The following is a 19,610-nucleotide window of genomic DNA, read 5'->3' on the forward strand; positions in this document are numbered from 1 at the left end:
ATCCCAAGGCTCTGAAATCTCCTTTGACTGTCTCTGCATATATATATATATTTTTTGCTACTTCAGTGTTGCCAACGTGAAAAAACAATCCTAGATAATAATCAGAGGGCTGCACCAGGTTTGTGAGACTTTTAGTTTCTTATGTGGGTCCCAGAAAGGCAGCAGGCCTCTTTTTGGCTTGGATCTGATAAGGTCCTCTTTTCTTCCAGAAGGGAGGATCATATGGCAACAACCCTTCTTTTTCCTCAATGGATGTAGTCATGGTAGGGGGGACAGTGGAGCCCTGCGTGACTCCACAAACCTGGATAGGCCGTTGTCCACATCATCATTTGCTTGTCCATCAAGTTCCAGAGCCTCATACCTGTAGTATGAGGGCAGCTGGGACGGTGAGCTGGGCAGGGAGACATCTTGCATACCGACCTTAGCAGAAACCTGCTTCTATTCTTCTCAGACTGGTAGGGATTTTCCTTTGGCCTGGTGGTGAGAGGGCAAGGGATCCTTCATTCCTTGTGTGATGGCTGACTGACACGTCTGTCCCAGGGATGGTGGAGTATGATTCCACCAGACAATCTTCTCTTCTGACTTCATGATGCTCCTTAGCCTGTCCACCTCCTCCTGAAGCCCTGTCACCAGGCTGAGCAGTACTTCTACCTGGGCACACCTCCCACAGGTGTGCTCAACTGCTGCCATCAGACACCAAAAGAAAGCTCAAGCATGCTCTGCAGTCTGAGACTTGGGTTGCCACATGTTCTCTGGACAGTTTTATTTGGCTGTATGTATTGGTTCCTGTGGCTAGAACAGGCTTCTTTAGGTGGATACCATGACTATAGCACCGTGTGAGTGCCTTTCAACTACCCTTGGAAGTGGCAGAGTGACAGTGTAAACTGCAGAACCATATCCTGTTTCCCAGCTTTCAGCAGAGCTCACCTACTTGAACCAGAGTTTAGGCAAACCTCAGCTGTGAGCTGTTGTTGCTTATAAGCCAATTTTCCCTCTGGCAGATTCTCAGCGTTGATTCTTACTGGTAGTATAGACTGGTCATGCTAGGGTCAGAAAGCAGTAATTCCCTCCAGCAAAAGAGTGGAACAGAGAGGAAAACAAAAGTACTGTGTTTTAAGGTTAATTTATTTTATCTTCCCCAAGGAAGGTAAGTCTTCCATTGCTGCCCCAAAACATACCAGTAAGCTAGAATGCAGCGTTTAGAATGGTCTCATGCTTGCTGCTGAAAATTTCTCCACTGGCAAGGGAATGACAATCACATTTCTAGCCTGCTGAACAAACTACGTGGTGCCAAACTGGAAGCCTGGATACAGCCAGAATGAGATTTTAAAGTTTAAAACTGTACAGTTCCTCACAAAAAAAAGATTGCATTTCTAGTAGCAATTCCTTGGCAAGAACATAACTGAATAATATATGCTCTGCAACAAATATAGCAAAGGGATGGCAGAGAAAACCTGAAAACAATTGCAATACTGTTATGACACAGTGATGAAAAATATAGATGCCATTTCAACCAAACCAAGAGAATTTTCTAAGGTCTACAAAGCATGAATAGATTCAGAGGAAAGCCACATTTCTGAAATATGAAAAGGAACAGCAGGAGAAAGATGATAAACTGAAGAACAGTGATTATCCATAGTATCTTCTAATGTCTTTTCACATCCTGCTACTGAATTACACAGCAACAATATTCATTGCATGAATACGTTCTCAAAAGGCTGTTGTTGATTTGTGGTCTTGACTATAATATGACTGTACAGCCTAGGATGAGAAAAGAGCCATTCTGATCACTCCTGAAGTGGCAGACACCTTAATGTGGCATTTAACAACTTCATAGAGGTATAGTTCTCCTAATGGCAGGTCATGGATATCGAAGTGCCTACCCTTCTAAGTGCTCCATCAGGATTCACATAAATTTTGGAGCCTGCTCTGCCAGCTGCAGCTGCTAACATCATATTCTAGTAATGAGCCCTGTGAGCTTGCTGGTGTTATAAACATACTAAGGCTTCATTATCTGAATATGTGTCTTTTTCTAGCCAAGAGATAAACTGGCTATTCTTGGCTTCTTAACTTACAGTAGCATTCTGGAAATAGAAACACTGAAAAATCTCAGTGAACCAGGAATGAATCTATGGATTCATGATGTGCTGAAGAGGAAAAAAATGCAGAGACAAAGAGTGAGATTTGAGAAAGCATAAGGATAAAGACGCAGAGAATGATGACTCAGGAAGAAGAGAACTTGTGGAAAAGGAGAGAGTAGAAAAAGAGACTAAGGGGAATAGTGAAAAAAATGACAGAGCACAGAATGAAAAAAAATGGAAAATAGGAAATGCAAACAGTGTGTGGAAATGAGTTATACAGGTCAGAAAAAAGAGTGGGAGAAGTTAAGTAAAGGAAAGCTGAATTATAGACTCATGGAATCATAGAATGGTTTGAGTTGGAAGGGACCTTTAAGATGATCTAGTTCCAGTCCCCTGCTATAGGCAGGGACAGCTTCCTCTAGACCTGGTTGCTCAAAGTCCCTGAACAGAAATAGAAGTTAGTCCTGAAGTCTGTGCATCCTATTTCTGCAGAATAATACTGAGTAAGTAAAAGGCAAGACTGCATGGTAGAGGGGAAATTCAGCTTACAGCTCACACTGTGTCCTATCAGGACTAACTTGTCTTAGTCCTGCAAAATGAGTCCACTGATAGTACAAGTGCAAGAGCAGCACTTGTACTTCTTGTGTCGCATAACAAAAACTGCAAAACACTTGTCTGAACTTATGACTTAGAATATATATAGCCATATTGCCATCAAAATAATAAACATGACTAACAAAAGTAATTGAAAGTGCAACCAAACTAGCATGCTTAGTGTTTTATTTCTTTGGTGAACATTTACATAAGACTGATTTTGGCCAAGGGGATCTAGTCTTAGATGATTGAGAAATATCCCAGAAAATGTCATTTACTCACAATTCCTATTGCAGAGGAATTTTTTATTCTAGACGGTAGGGCTTGCATAGTCATCTCTGACCTTTTGCCTTCATCCTGATTAGCTGTCTCTTGAACTGAGTGCTACTTTTGCTCACTACAGTGGCCCTTTCCATGGCAGATTTTACAAACAGGAGGGGAGAAAATGATCCTTTAAATCCAACTCAAAACTGAGCTTCAGTGACTGTTTGAACCACTAGCCTTCTTTTGGCACTGACAAAAGTTACTCATCAAGTTTGGCCATACACATTACCCACTAAAGGTCTATTTGTAGACTTTTCCAGTTCTTCTGCCATTCCTTTCAGCTAAGTTTTATTCCCCTGTGAAGAGAAAATCTCTGTGATTAGACAGCATAGAAACAGAGCCTTAATAACCTTTGGCATAGACTACACATACTAGGAAATGCTTGCCTGGTGATTCTGCAAGCTTGTTCATGCAGAGTGCTGCAGAGCGTTTGTACGAGCACACAGAAAATAGATCATAATTTTAAATTACTGGTTTATGGCTCCAGCAGTTGCTTATTTCTATTTTCCTATGATTTTTTGAGACGATGACAGAGAAATGTTAGCAGGTTGTTTTAGAAATAAATAATAGCTTGAATGCAAAATAAAATGGACAGTTTCAGAGGAAAGCATGAGCTTAGTGTGAAGAATGTCACTATTAGGACTCATTTTGAAAGATGTCAGCTACAGTAAAAGGAGGACCATTTAAAACATTGTGCTGAGGCAGTGTTCCAGCACTGGCTCAGAGGAAAGTATATTACTTACTGAATTATGACCACCATCTTGTTCAGCATCCTGCTTAAAGGTGGGATTTTCTCTTTGCACTACAAAAGAAGGAGAAAGAAGATTTCCAATAAAAAAGATGTCTACATAGATGTCTAAATGTCAGCTGAATTGCCATTGGTAGCCTGTGTTTAAAAGGTTTAAGAAGTAAATTCCTTTGAGAAAATATAATGAATTTTGAAGTTATACAATATGTATGAAATTACGGTGGGATATGAATTAATCTTGACTCCACAGAATCAAGAGATGTCAATGTCGTTTTGGAAAGATGGAAGAGAAGAAATGGGAGAGTAACGGAAGGGAGAGGAAAGGAAAAGAAAGGAGGAGGTGTAGATGCAGTGGAGAGGTCTCGAATGTCTGGACTGTTTGGTTTTGGCACCACACAGAGAAAAGGGTGTCAGAAGTAGTTGTCATCTCCTTCATTCCATTTAGTCCTCTGCTGTCTGCATCTCAGATCTACTGAAAACAACTGAAAAGACTAGGACATTTGAGACCTTGAAGTAATTTATTGCTTCAAGCATCTATCTAACTAGTTTAAACAATCTTTTCTAATGATTTTTAAGTTGTTTTCACAGTCTTTTATTTAGATTTTATTGGTAATCATATTAGCAGTATTCGTGGTTATGCTGATGCTGATCCTTTAATCCAGTATGTATTGATACTGAACTGCTATCATAGGAGACAAAAAATAAATAGATAAAATTGCTTTTTTTGGTGATGACTATCTATCCAAACTACGTGTTCAAGAATTACATCATAGATACGTGAATGTTAGCTTTTAAGCACAGGGTATTGTGGAGATGTTGGATTCTCAGAAAATCCCTGTCCAAGGATTACAGATTCAGGTAATATGCTGTTTAGTACTTAGGAAACAGCTATATAGAAAACCAAGTGTAAGTCTTCTGAAAACAAGAGTTTTTTAATAAAGGTGGTGTAATTAGTCATTAATCTTCCAGTTTCAAATTGGAAAATGGAAATGGCTAAATCCAGTACGTTTACAGGTGGCTAAGCTATGCACTCCTACTCTTTCCTCCCACCTTTTTTTTTCTTTTACTGCATGACCACCCACCAGAAGAATAATCTTGCAATGGAGCAATTCAGGATAAAACTGTCCCGATTTAATATACCATTAAACTGTGCTTAAGCTGATGGGGGAACCTGTCCAGGACATGCTGCATGTGTTCTGAGAGCAGTAGGAAGTAATAGGTGACACTCTCAGAGGGTTTCAAATAGAGATCAAGAGACAGAAATTTTCTGCAATATTTTCATACTCACTGCAGTGGTAGAGAGTGGATGCAATCTGATGTGATTCAATGTCAGATTTATACACCCACATATAAATGTCTCTTTGTCAATTGAGATCTTAGTAGAGATCTTACTCATTTGTCTCAACACAGACTGCTTTTACTAGCTGAGATATTTTTTACACAGAGCGTGATGATGAACTGGAACAGGTTGCCCAATGAGGTTGTGGATGCCCCATTCCTGGAGGCTTTCAAGGCCGTGCTGGATGTGGCTCTGGGCAACCTGGTCTGGTGGTTGATGACCCTGCACACAGCAGGGGGTTGAAACTTGATGATCATTGTGGTCCTTTTCAACCCAGGACATTCTATGATTCTATGATATTGTGTGACTTTTTGCCTGGCCACAGACCATCCTCTGAAAGTGGAGAACACTTGTGTTGTATTTGAGAATTTCTTATATACTCTCTTGCATCTCAGATGACAACAGATACTTATGATTAGGCAACTGAATTGATCTTCTGGGGTGCTCTCCAGAAACCATTGTCTGCACCAACTAAAATAATGGATTAGACACTTACAATGCATGTAGACATTTGCTTGTTTTATTTTTAGCAGAATAATACATTTCATATGAAAAATGTCAGAAAGACAGGAATCTGTAATAAAGCCTATTATATTCGAATGTTATCTGGGAAAATAACAGAGCGGAAGACTTGTATTGGAGCAAACCTACAGAAGGATAAATCTGTTTTGACCTATTTCTGGTGTAACTGAGTCCTGGGAGTTGCCTGTTCTGCAATTTACCTGACCTGGACTGAATAACAGTAGCACATTCTCTGCTCTGTTGAGGGAGGGAAGATTTAGGTTGGATGTCAGGGGGAAGTTCTTTACAGAGAGAGTGGTGAGATTGGAAAAGGCTGCCCAGAGAAGTTGTGGATGCCCCGTCCCTGGAGGTGTTCAGTGCCAGATTGGCCCTGAACCCTGGGCAGCCTGGTCTAGTATTAAATGGGGAGGTTGGTGGTCTGCATGTGGCAGGGAGGATGATCCTTGAGGTCCCTTCCAACCCTAGCCATTCTGAGAGCACAGATACCCTCAGGGAGTATTCAGGCTACTTATAAGTTGTAACTTGTTGTTGAGAGTGAAACATATTTTTGTCTTAATTGGGATAGTAAGGAGAGTCACTATACCAAAATTAAACTCGGAGAATAATGACTGTCCCTGTGGTGCCACATGGAGAGGAAAATTCAACCATACGTTGCAGTGAAGTGCAAAAAAGTGCAAAACTGAGTGGGGTACTTGGACAATGCCCAGTAACACTTACAGAAATGGGTTTGTGTCTGCTTGTTCTATCCAATGTTGGCTCCGGTTGTATGATCTCTGATTCGTTTTTCTACATAAAAAAACCAATGTACTCTATGCTATTTCTGTTTTATTCTAATGGAGACATAAATCTTTGCCCCAGTGCAACATATTAAAGTGAAGTTTGAGTGACTAAAATTGCTAGGACAGAATGTTCTACATTTCCATAAAGCATTCATTCAATTTTGAATGAACAAAATATTTTCTCACAGATGCGACACGCACAATTTCATTTTCAATATTTATACATTATCTTCTTCTGACAAGCAGCAGACAGTGTATAGAAAGCTGTGCTATTATGTTGTAAAATAAGTTGCCAACTATGTATTTAAAGAGACAAAAAATGTCTTAATTAGAAGACATTTTCTGTTTTGTAAGAATTTCTCGAACTGTGAGGCATTCATTGCAATGGAGATTAAAAGAATCCCAATTTGCTGTTTTCTGAGATGTGCAGCAGCTGTTCTTGTAAAACAAGTGTAGCAGGTTGATGACTGGATCAGTACACTTGTAACCATTTTTCATTTTGAGGGTAACATTTTTGTTAAAAAGATGATGGCAAAGGATAAAATTGATGGGTACTGTTTTTACTGTTTTACAGTGAGTTCTGTAGATGCGTTCAAGTTTTTCTAATTGACATGCCTGCAGACGTCATAGAAGTTATCTATTTCTTACATATTATAAACCATAATAACAGCCCTGTTGATCAATAAATGATTTCAGGCATAGTCTCATTCATTTTAAAGGCTGATAAAATGGACAGTGAAACCTTTGCTTCCAAGTCTGTAACTACCTGGAGCATAAAACAGCAGTTCTTTTGAAGATTCATAAGAATGTAAAATCCAATTCAGCTCCTCATTGCTATGTTTTAATTTCAAAGTCTAATAGAAAGCTTAGCTTTTCTCTGGAGCATGTAGGAAAAAGAGGAGATCTGAAGAGGAAGAAAATACAACTTTCAAACAATTTATGTAGAAGCATGGCAGTTTAATATATGTAGCTGGGATGTAAATGGCTGTTTGATGTCTGGATTGCATTCAGATGCAGCAAGTTTCAAAGTCTGATTCCTTTTCACGATATACAAAGAACTTTCCACAGTGCTTTGGTTAACCTATGTTCAAGGTCTCTGCTTTGTTAAATAACATAGGGTTTTTGGAGTTGCATTTTTGTTCTTGCCTCTTAACATTTACAGCATTTGTTTCTCAGATATATAACAATATAATAGATATTCTTTGATCAAAATTTGTTTTTGGTACCAGTAAGATTCAATTTCTAAACTATAGTGCTCTTTGGAGTTACAATAGGAGTGGCCTATATTGTTCTAGCCAGCAAAATTATAGTAAACATGAAAATGTAAGAGTGGCAAAATCTCCTATATGATGCGAAGAAAAGCACTTTAAGAGAGAGGAATCCCAGAAAAGGAAAGAATAATGAGAAAAGGATTTACGTACAGAAAGACAGAGATAGAGGTAATAGAGGAAAATTTAGAAAACTAATGTAGGTCCCAGGTATTTTGGAGAAGGAAAAAGAAAAATGATAAAACAATTACTGAATTGTCTCCAATAACAGTAGGCTATATTACTCTAAAAATAAAAAGCAAAACCCTGAGCTAAACTTGAAAAGTAGTAGATGTTGAAAAGAAATGGGAGAGACTCAGAAGTCATAGTAGTAATCTAAGTTGCCTACCCATAGGGAATAGTCCATATGGTGTCCATTCATCAACCTTCCTGCAGTTCACAACCTGTTGAGCAGTTATTATTTGTGTGGATCAGCCTATGGAATGAACTTATAAAAGTTATAAAATATATTCAGATAGTTCTGAAATGTCATAACATCCTTTCAAGATGGCCAGAGACAGTAGAAGAACATTTTGACAAAGATATGGTACATGAGATACAAAAAGATTAGAAAGGGGTATTAAAAAGAAAGGCCGTGGGACCAGTGGCTAGTGCCAGCTCCATCCAATCTGGTTTGCAAAAATGTAAAAAATGTTGGATACTTTTCCATAATGGACTGCTGTTTTAAGAAGGAATTAAAGGAATAATCCATTCCTTTGAAAGCAAAATACAAAAGCAACATGGAGAAAACCAAAAGCATCAACATCTTTGGTTATAATTTCTTTGTCACTTCTCAACTCATTGTATCAGTGGGTGTTCAGTGCTTGGGAGATTCAAAGAATCTGCAGTAGGGCACCCAGCAGCAAGCTACATCCATATGTAGAGTTGATTGGGATTATCTAAAGAGTAGGTACAACATCCAGAGGAAGGTATGATGAAAAATAACATTGCACGTGGGTGGAGATTCTCAGTGGTGTCACAGACAGAACATCACTTGGGTTGATTTAGGGCTGAAGAACTTTTTTGATCTTGTTTCTTCTCTGGTAAATGCATAACTGGAATATTAAAAAATAGATGTGAAAACTAACCAGCAGATAAGCACGCTGTTTTGTAATAAATCAGCCCACAGAAAAAACGCAATAGAAAATTGTTTCTCTGAAATGAATGCTTGTTACATCATTTAGTTCTCTACAGAATCACAGAATCACAGAATCACCCGGGTTGGAAGGGACCTCAAGGATCATGTAGTTCCAACCCCCCTGCCTAGCAGGGCCACCAAACACACACATTCAGATCAGGTTGCCCAGGACCCCGTCCAACCTGGCCTTAAACACGTCCAAGGACGGGGCATCCACAACCTCCCTGGGCAGCCCATTCCAGGGCCTAACCACTCTCCTTGTAAAGAACTTCCCCCTAACATCCAACCTAAATCTTCCCTCCTTCAACTTGGATCCCTTGATCTACCTGTACTTAAATACTTAAGCAAGTTTATTAAGTACTTAAATACTCCAGCAAGTTTATGAGTTTGCTTTTGCCTCACCCTTGAGGAATGAAACACAGCTCATGCTTCTGTATGTAGGACATAAGAACATGCATTCAAAGAACAAGGCTATCAAAGGAGTATGGGTATCAAACCCCCATACACTCCTTGTTTACAGGGCCAGTCACAAACTTGGTGGAGCTAGACTGCACTAGTCTGCACAGTTACAAGAATGATGTTTTTCTGGTACAGAGTCACATTATCTAGAAGCTATAAAGCAAATATCTGCAAGCTAAAGTTATCTCAAAATATTCTTTCAGCAGGTATTTGATTTTACTAGTGTTCTGATTCACCACGCATAAATACTGTTGCTTTTCCATGTTATATTGGTGGAATACCAAAATTAATATGGATTTTTTTTTTCCCTGCGGTATGAGTTAGGCATGTTACAGCCAATAAATCTCTTCTGGTCTAAATCATGTCAAATCATGACATAATTCTTAGCCTACTTAAATCCTTGCTACTGTGTACTGGTCTATAATGTTCAATAAAATGGTTTGAGTGGGACTAGTGATCAAGTTGTGATCAAGTCTCAGCACTAAGTGCTATTTCAAAAATTTACATTCTCTCGTAGTTTATTGTGTGCTAATAATATGTATCAATACTTTAACTTTTTTTTTTTTTTTTTTTTTTTTTTAATTAGAGGATTTAAATGAGTCTTGTAAATAAATCTTGTCTTCTTCCTTGTCTTTTCCTAACTTTTTTGTTATTTAGCAGGAGGAAAATATACTGTTTTGAAAATAAAAGTATTTTACAGTATGCAGGAGTGACTTCATTCTAAAGTAAGTTTTATTCTTTTACATTATGTTTTGGAAACTAAAGCAAACACATCAGTGATTTTATGTCATTCTCTGCAAGACAAGAAAGAAATGCACAATTAATACTGCCAGCAGACTTAAAAGCTTCTCCCCCAGTGAAAAAAGTATGTAATAAAACCCACCGCTCAATTTCTTACAATCTAAAGCATTTTTGGTTTTCATGTTTGCTCACATAATTTTAATAAATAAAATACTTCTGAAATTGTTACTGTGACCAACTCCAGGATGTGGTATTTTGGCACAACTGCACTTCTCATGCTTCATGCAGTACTCAAAAGAGACAGCCAGATTTTTTGCAGTCATAGGATCTTATTTGCTTTATCATCCCTCCTTCAATATTCAGTATATTCCTGTTATGGGTGGATAAGACAGTGAAGCCTTGACCAGAATTTCTGTGTTGTCCAGTTAATTGAAGTTCTGCTGAGTGAGGTTTTCAGAATGCTTAATGAAGGCTTGAGATAAGAAATAATCATTGCAGAAAATAAAAATTGCAACTTAATAAAAAGAAAATAACAGAAACAAATGCTTCAGCAGAAATATTTTTTTTGTTCAGTGTTGTCATCTATAAATATAGTGCTTGAAATGAATACTGGAATTCAAGGTGGATCATTGTACAGTTGTCCCCTTGTAAGAATATTGGGAAAGTGAAAGGTTCCCTTTTATACCTAATTGTAAGCAGTTTGCCAATTACAAAGGTTTCACTGAAACACGGTGATGTATTCCATACATACAAGGGGAACAGTGCACTGAAAATTCAGATATTGTCTGCTGAAAAGAAGAGAAATTACCAATACTGTCATCAAAAACAACAGTGATGCTGCAGCAGTAGACAGAAAATGAGTTCTAACAATCAAAGTTTTACCAGCACCAAGGCTCTAGACAGAAAGGAGGAGATGATTACAGATGCAGAAAATCATAGAATCATAGAATCATTGAATCATAGAATCCTGAGAGCTGGAAGAGGCCTTTAAAGATCATCTAGGCCAAATCCCCTGGAATGAATAGGGAAATGATCAGGAAGGTTTCAACATCGGGTTTCCTTTATGAGACAGAAAGTCTGGGGAACACTGACAAAGCCATAGCCACAGTTGTGTGATTTATGGCCGTTCTAAGGATATTTCATAGCACCTGGATGTTGACAGGCCTCTTCTAGAGAAGAGATGTTCAGGGAAGACTGAACATTATGTAAGAAAAAGGGAACCTGGGTAAGCCAAATTATTACAAAGAAAAGATTTGTTGAAGATTGTGCAGAATGCATCCCTTCAACTACTCAGATTTCCTGCTTTTCTTATTTGACCAAAAAATACCCTCCAAAAACATGTAACACCACTATATCACTTTCTTATGTGTCAAGGCTCTTTCTAACCAAAGGAGAAAAAGAGCTCTGCTTATTCTTAAATACTTAAGGTTTGTATGCAGGGGCTTTATTACACATTCCTCTGTATTTCAGAAGCCAAATACATTCCTTTATCATTTCAACCAGCTAAGCTTTCACCTGAGTTGGAGAAATAGCTGAAAAATTTATAAACCATATGATCTCATTTACAAATGCTGCAATAAAATCTCCTATAAGTAGATTACATATTCATATTTTCATACTAACCGTAAGGAAAAATAAAGAAAAGGAGAAAAAAACAACCATTGAAATTGTACAAAGAAAGACTTTTTGGGGGTTCCTTTGAGAAATAAAAATAAATATATATATGTCTTTTAACCCAAAATAGGCCACTTGTGTGTTTTATTAAAAATATATATAATTAGAAATAACTTGGCAATGAACTTAGAAACACTTAAAGATTAATTAAAACATTAACTATGTGTCAGAAGAAAGCAGTTTTTCATGATTACTTCAACTGTTCTGTTCCACTAGAGCAGTTTAGCGAGGTCAACACAAATTTGGTTAATCAGACCAGAGCTGTCCTTCGTTGGTGCAGTGAGTTCAGGCTAAAACATTCATTTCTAAGCATATGCCATTGCTGCTACATGTTGTGCAGCCAGCCTGGGCTGCTGGCTCACTCTCAAAAGCTGCTGTTGGCAGCAAGAAATCCAGAAGGGCTCATGTAGAACTGGCTTTGCTTTACAGTAGCCGGTGTGAGACCTGACTTTGAAGGAAGGTGGAACAGCACTAGGCAAAGTGGCTGATGCATACACTAGCTGCTAGCCCTAGGAGTCTCCTGTCTGGACAAGAAATGTGCCCCTTTATGTGTTAATATGCTTAGAGAGTGGTTTGGAGGTTGCTCCAAGATGTTGCTATTTTTCAAATTAGTCCATCACAGAGTACTGTGCCTAGATGTGTTTGGTTACAAAAGAAGTGACATGGAGCACCATGCCCAAACTCAACACTGTGGTTGAATACTTGAGTTTATAGTGGGAACAGCTATAGACATCCAGTTCAAGTTTGAAGGATGGGTGAGATTTAAATGATCAATGAAGTTAGGGGGAAATAGTAACCACACCTGGGTATCTGCATAAGCAATGCATCAGAGTATGTCTAAAATATCATCTTAACAGTGATTAGTAACAAATCTTCTTCCCAAGCACAATGCAAGCTTCACAAGGAATTAATAACCTAAACAAAGTCTTTTACTGAGTCTATGAAAGGAACAGCTGGAAAGAATTATAAAAATGATCAAGCAAACAGCTTAGAAAAATTGCAGTTTGTAATTTTACAGTAGCTACACTTTGCACTGCTTTGTCAGGCTGGTTATTTGAATAGCTGCAGTCATTTGTTTGAACAAAACTATGAATATTGATCAAATATGCAGAGAAGAATAAAGATATGCACATAAAAACTTCAATTTTATTGCCTTCCTCTTTGAAATCAGAGCTTTCCTCAACATCTGCAAATAGTACTTTTTGTTGGATAAAAGGCATGAGAAATCTGAAGTATGTCAATGACCAAACTCTAAACTGCATATAATGAACAAACTATTTTCTGTTCACATAATAGTGATTGTCAGTCCTTATTTCCTTCCAATATTTTTTTTCTGAAATCTCTTTTTAAAATTTCAGTATGTAATGGTAAGCTGACACATAATTTTAAACATGCTGTGTTAGTCTTATCATTGTATTTCATGAAGAGCACTTTGTTCCTGCAGAAAATAAAAAAAAGTCATTTAAGGTATGTCTTTACCAGAATGCTGTATTTTTCAATGATACAAGGACTGTTCTGAAAGTAATGCCTCCTATTTCATCGTGCCAGCCCACGATGACAGAGGCAGATGCTGGTGGTTTGGCAGTAGAGGCTGAACCTTCCCAACAATATTCTGTTCCAGTTTAATGCCATACAAGAGACAGCAGCAGAGGAGCACTCTGACAGAATGACATCTGACACGGAAATGCAGATGAAGCAAAGGTGGGTAACTGAATTCTTCTAAGCAGAAAAAATGAGACCTTTTGACATTCATCAATGCTTGCTGAACATTTGTGCAGACCCAACAGTGAATGTGAGCACAGTGAGATGGTGGATGGTGCATTTCAGCAGTGACAACAGTAACAGTGAGCTTTTTTAGCCATCAGCGTTAAAGTACAGTGCTTCTAGTTGTCTGCAAATAGCTTTGTCCTCAGACCTTAGAGGATGGTTTATTTTTCCTAAAGCACAGCACAAACGTGGTATAATTGAATAGACATTGCAATTCACCAGAAATGCTATTGGATCTTCACTATGCAAAAATTAGGACCACTACCTTTTCCTGTTTCTCTTCTGCATAAATTGAGCTGATTTTTAATTTTCAGAAGAAAAGCTGATTAGAGCAAAGGGAATTATACTCTTCTTTTCAGTAGAGTGAAGAACAATAGCTTAGAGGAGTAACCACTATCTGTAGCTTTTTAGGGAGCTAACTGCCTTACATGATCAGGCAGATGGACTTTTCAATAGGTAACTTATAGCTATGTAAGTGCAACTTTTAAGCATAACAAAGAAACTGAAAGCAGTCTCCTTCTTAAATATAATTAAACTGCTCAATATTTCTCATGTGGATAAATCATTTTCAAAGGGACATGTTACTTTCACTTTGTGAAACTATTAATTACTCTTCATACTAATATCAGCTAATATCATCATACTTACCCAGTTCTTTTCTCATTTTCTTCATTAAATAATTTAGTTTTACAGTTTTAAATGGCATTTGAATACGTACTTAATGAGAAGCTTTTGGGCCTCTGAGGGCATACTGCCCAGAAATGTTCTGAGTAAATAATCAGGGATATGATGGAGATTCAGGCTTTAATCTGAGCAGTGTTGAGTTGCTTGTTGTGGTGTATGTATCTTGTTTTATATTATGCTCTCATTCATCACATATGAACAACTTCACGGCTGTTATTTCCTTTCAGCTGAAGCAAATCACATTTGTGGTAGCCAAGGACAAAATTGGCAAAATAAAAACGAAAAGTTATATTTAAAGACAGCATTATTTTGCTTAAAAATATGTCTACACATAATTAGTTTTTTTTTTCTTTCTCCTGTATTTTCAGAAGCAGATTCCTTTCAGAAATGTGTTTCCCTCTGCAAGTATTCCAAACTGGCCATTTGTTACTATGCTCTGTTAGCCTGAAATATTATGCATATGATTTTGTGTAGAAGAAAGTGTATTTCAATATTGTTTTGTTTTCTCAGATATTTTTGAGTTATTCACTTTTTTAATGTTTTTTTTAAAACTGTTTTTTTAATGAAATTATAAGTGTCTCTTGAATAAAAAAGAAATAAAACCCCAAAACCCATTATAAATGAGGTATGTATTTTTTGCAAATCGAAGAATTGAATACTACAAGTAATTGCATTTTAGCAACTCATTGTAAGGATAATTTATATTTGTGTAGTAGTCTCCATCAGAGTATCTAAAGCCAATTTATAAATATCAGTTAATTAAAGCTCCGAGAAAAAACATGCTCCTGAAACATGAAACATTAGAGGATGCCTCAGTATTGTACAAGATCAGACAATTAAAATGTTACGGACTTAACTGTAGAACAAAACAGGGAAAATATTATTTTAAGGCTGGGAAGGCTGAGAGCAGGATATAAAGTTTTGTAATGTGAGATTTAAGAATATTACCTGGGTTAGTCCTGGAGGGAATGACCCTGTGATGAACATGTAGTTCAGTTCTTAAAGACATTTTTTCTTACCCTAGCTTAGAGCCACCAACTCAGAAACTCTTGTCTGGAAGCTCTGTGCAGTCCTTCACATACATGTCTGTCTGCAGGAACCTGAGCACTCTGATGTGAAAATATTGGGCTGCTACAATACATGCTCACCTGTATATTTTTCCATGTTCAAGTATAGAGCTCAGAGAAATAACCTTTTCTTCAAGGATCTTAAAACACTTGTAAATCTACTGAGTATGACTTATCACGGAAACAATCTAATATTTATTTGACATTATTCTTTTTTCTCTAATTACAGAGGGTAGAAATGGTAGAGCTGTACAAACAGGAAGACATTAGCCTGTGACTGAAGATGAATTTGAAAATAATTTCTTCTGCCATAAATCTTGCAGTCCATATGGATAACATACAATACTGGCACCGATATCTACAGGTCCATCTGTACAGAGCCTCATTTTACTGCATAAGGTAAAACTTTCAAAATCCAGCCATCTGTTTTTCGTGCTGTTTTCTCCTCCAAACCTCTAAGCAAGGATGGGCAGTAAAGATAAAATATAAATAATTCTTCTGTATCAAGAGATTTAATTATAAAAAAACAATACGAATGGATTCAAAGTCGTATTTGAATATTTCATGTTGTTATCACTATCCCTAAAGCTATTTAAAATAATAAATATGTCTTTTGACTATTGTAATGGCATCTGCTATGAACCACGCAGTCATAAACACCTAATTCTTCTTCACCTTCCTTTAGAGCAAAGCTTCTCTGCCAACACCAACAGATTGACAGCAATACAGAATCAGGATCCTTATATATACAGATATATATTATTTATTTTCGATGATAATAATGAGGAGAAGATTTATTTTGACTCAGTGATTTCCTTTTGACTTCTGGAGTACAAAAAGATGCTGTTAAATATTATTCTTCCCTTCTTTGTTGAGAAACACAAGATTGATAATTTGGTAATATCTACTTAATGGCTTGAGATCTTTTGATTAATCCCAGACAATATTTATATGAGAAAGTCCATTCTGTGAGAGGATTCATGGATCAATAAGAGCTTCAGTACTTTCCAGAAATTCAATATACTGACACTCTGAAACTCTGAGGTGCTGGAAAATGCTGAAATGTACTTCTGCTTTGGGTGGTCTGGGATTGTTATTCAAGGTTTTTATAATTCTATACAAGAAGTGATAAAATGTAAGTGCAGAAAATCCTCAGGTAGTGATGTACCTTAACAATTCCTATTTAGGAAATATAAATCTGCATACCCAGTCATATTACCCAAGGCCAAATTATTGGAACTATCTGTATCATTTGAAGATTGTGAACTGAAAGCCATATTATGTTAAATCCAAGCATTCCATTCCGTCATTGTTCCTATGGAATCAGAGAATTTCATTATGGGATGTTAGAAGAGAAGCTGAGCTGCTTTGGGTTGCTCATCTATCATGAAGAAAAACATTCACCACCTTTTTTTGACAGTTGGTGCTAAAAGAATCTTCAACCAGCTAGTAGTAACTAGGAAAGGCTCTTGACATGCAGCAAGATAGCTGTCACCAGAGATTGTGTATGATACACCTGAACAATTCTGTTTCACTGTTTGAAAGAAAACTTGCAATCAAACCTTTCTACTTATCCAGAGAAGACAAATGACTCCTAAAGTAAAGTGTTTAGTAGCTCAGTGTTCTGATCTCTTCCACTCTTGAAGGGTGCCTTCTAAGTCCTTATTTCACAAAAGGTTCTCCATGAGATGAGTATTCTTCTAAGTTAATGTAAAATCTATGATTTTCAAAATCAAACATAGACATCTGGAGTAAAACTGGGAACAAATGAATCCTCAGAGATTTGTAAGTCATACCAGAAATGATTTTTGCGTAAATAGATGGGTATCCATGCTGAAAAGCTATGTGCCTGTTTTTATTATTCCTAATTATAATTAGCAGTATTTTTGCTTAGGTATGTATAAATGTAGCATCTATTTTTCTTTGACTGTAGAAATGCTATTAAAAATAAATAGTGTTAGACAATCAACAAACTTCTGAGGAACTAATTAACTCTTTTCGATTAGCCTTATCTGGCACCTCATCTAATCAGCTACCAGCACAATCAGATGACAACCAGTCTCTTAAGCAAAAAAATGTGTGAATGATATCAAGAAACTAAATGAAGCATTTTATCTTGGAAGATGAACAGGCAAATCTCATTATAGGTAAATACTCTTATTAAGTTTTTTGTCTCTACATTCCTGATGCATAAAAAAATGACTACAGGAGAGCTGGAAAAACTATGGAAATATGTGGATCAAAAGCTGTCTGAACGGCCAGGCCCAGAGGGTTGTGATTAGTGGAGTCTAGAACAGTGTACCCCAGCAGTCAGTACTTGGTCTGGTCATCTTCAGTATCTTAATTAGTACTCTGAATAGTGGGGCAGAGTTATACGCTCAGCAGTTTTGCAGAAGAAAAAAATTGGAGAAGTGGCTAATTCACCAGAGTATCATTCTGTCACCCATAGGGACCTCAATAGGCTTCAGAAGAGAGCTGACAGGAACCTCATGAAGAAGAAGTAAACATCTTGGCAAATACTTTTGCATAGTAGCATCCTGGAATCAAAGAGGAGGGAGCCAGAATTGGTGTAGTCTCTACTCCACACTCTTCTATGGAAATAACAGCACCTGTGGAATTGCTCTGTGTGTGCCCAGGCTTTGCAGAGGTCTAGCTGGCACTAGGTGAAAGTATGCCTACAGTATGTGAACAAAAAGCAATATGTGTGACAAGGGTTTAATTGGTCAATGCTTAAGTCCCTGTCACAATCTCATTTCATTCAGTTGTAGAAATACATAATGTAGAATATGTAGAAATGACAATGTTTACTCACATAATACAAATCAAATTATAGAAATATCTTTAAGCACACCTTTGCTTCCACTTCAACAATTTTTGCACATGCTTAGCTTTAAATTTGTGCTTTAATATCCATCTTAATGAGGCATTTCCCAAAAATCAAGGATGTAAATGATGGCCTTTCAAAGTGGGTATTCTCTTAACGTTAGCCTGTTATTATTCAATTATGCGATGGCATAAACTGGGGCACTTAGTAAATCTAAATGAATATTTCTGTAAAACAATATTTCACCTTCATAGGAAGGTGAAAGGCTGCTTGCTTTCTAAGACAGATAAATCAAGTAGATTGACTGAGGAAATATGAATGGGTATTTTCAAGTTTCCATTGAAACTTTGGTTCTCAAAACATCTAATCTCAGCCAAGATAAAGATGACTTGTCTCAATCATAGTACTTTCTGAAATGGCACAGGATCTGACCATTTAACTCAATGAACATTTTTGCCTCAGTCTCTATACTCTTCTGCTGTAGAGTAACACTATGGAGAAGGACCTGGGTGTTCTGGTGAACAACAGGTTGGCCATGAGCCAGCAGTGAGCCCTTTTGGCTGAGAAGGCCAATGGTATCCTGGGGTGCATTAAAAAGAGCATGGCCAGCAGGCTGAGGGAGGTGATCCTCCCACTCTACTTAGCCTTGCTGAGATCACATTTAGACACATTTAGAATACCCACATTAGGATAAATTTAGAATACCCTGTCCAGTTCTGGGCTCCCCAGTTAAAAAATGACAGAGATCTCATAGAAGGAGTCCAGCAGAGGGCCACAAAGATCATAAAGGTCCCAGAGCATCTCCTGTAAGAAGAAAGAGTGAGTAACCTGGGTCTGTTCAGGCTGGGAAAAAGAAGACTGAGGGAGGATCTGATCAGTTTATAAATAACTAAAGGGAGATGGGAGGCAAATGGATGAGACCAGGATCTTCTCAATGGTAACAGTAGGACAAGGAGCAGCGGCCTAAAACTTTACCACTGGAAGTTCCATACAAACATGTGGAAGAACTTGTGTACTGTAAGGGTGACAGAGTGCTGGAACAGATTGCCCAGAGATGTTAGGGAGACTCCTTCTATGGAGATATTCAAGATCTGTCTAGATGCCTACCTGTGAAACCTATTGCAGCATACCTGCTTTAGCAGATGTGTTGGGCTTGATGCTCTCTTGAGATACCTTCCAACCACTGCAATTCTGTGATTCTGTGATAAGATAAATCTGTCCATCTACAAGGGTAAGGGGAGAAGCCTCTTGTAGAAGGAAGCAACTGCTGGTAGGTGACAACACAGGTGGTCTGAGCTGGGAGCTGGTACGTCTGCGAGAATGCTGGCATGTGTCCTGCCCATATGCTGACCGGATTCTAGAAATTTGCTCTCTAACTTATTTGAAAGACAGAACAAAATTCGAATTGTAGAATTCCAGGTCTTCTTGTATAGCCATTTAAAAATATTCAGCACCCAATGATGAAAGTTTATTAATTTGTTTGAAGTATCCCTTGTTAGACTAAACCATGTTACAAAATTTGTAAATAAAAGGATTTGCTGTTAAACTGGCTAAAGATTTTT

The 19,610-nt window shown here is 37.5% G+C and overlaps 1 long non-coding RNA gene across 1 annotated transcript in view; it reads right to left on the reverse strand.

Moving 5' to 3' along the window:
* Positions 1–8,878: 8,878 nt before the first annotated feature.
* Positions 8,879–19,610, reverse strand: part of LOC128073967 (uncharacterized) — a 75,057-nt gene continuing 64,325 nt past the window's right edge. Inside the window, exon 2 of the long non-coding RNA XR_008202944.1 lies at positions 8,879–9,052. This is a non-coding gene — a long non-coding RNA (uncharacterized LOC128073967). The remainder of the gene's footprint in view (positions 9,053–19,610) is intronic.

This window comes from Tympanuchus pallidicinctus, unplaced genomic scaffold (assembly GCF_026119805.1).
Source record: "Tympanuchus pallidicinctus isolate F22 unplaced genomic scaffold, pur_lepc_1.0 scaffold8, whole genome shotgun sequence".
NCBI lineage: Eukaryota > Metazoa > Chordata > Aves > Galliformes > Phasianidae > Tympanuchus > Tympanuchus pallidicinctus.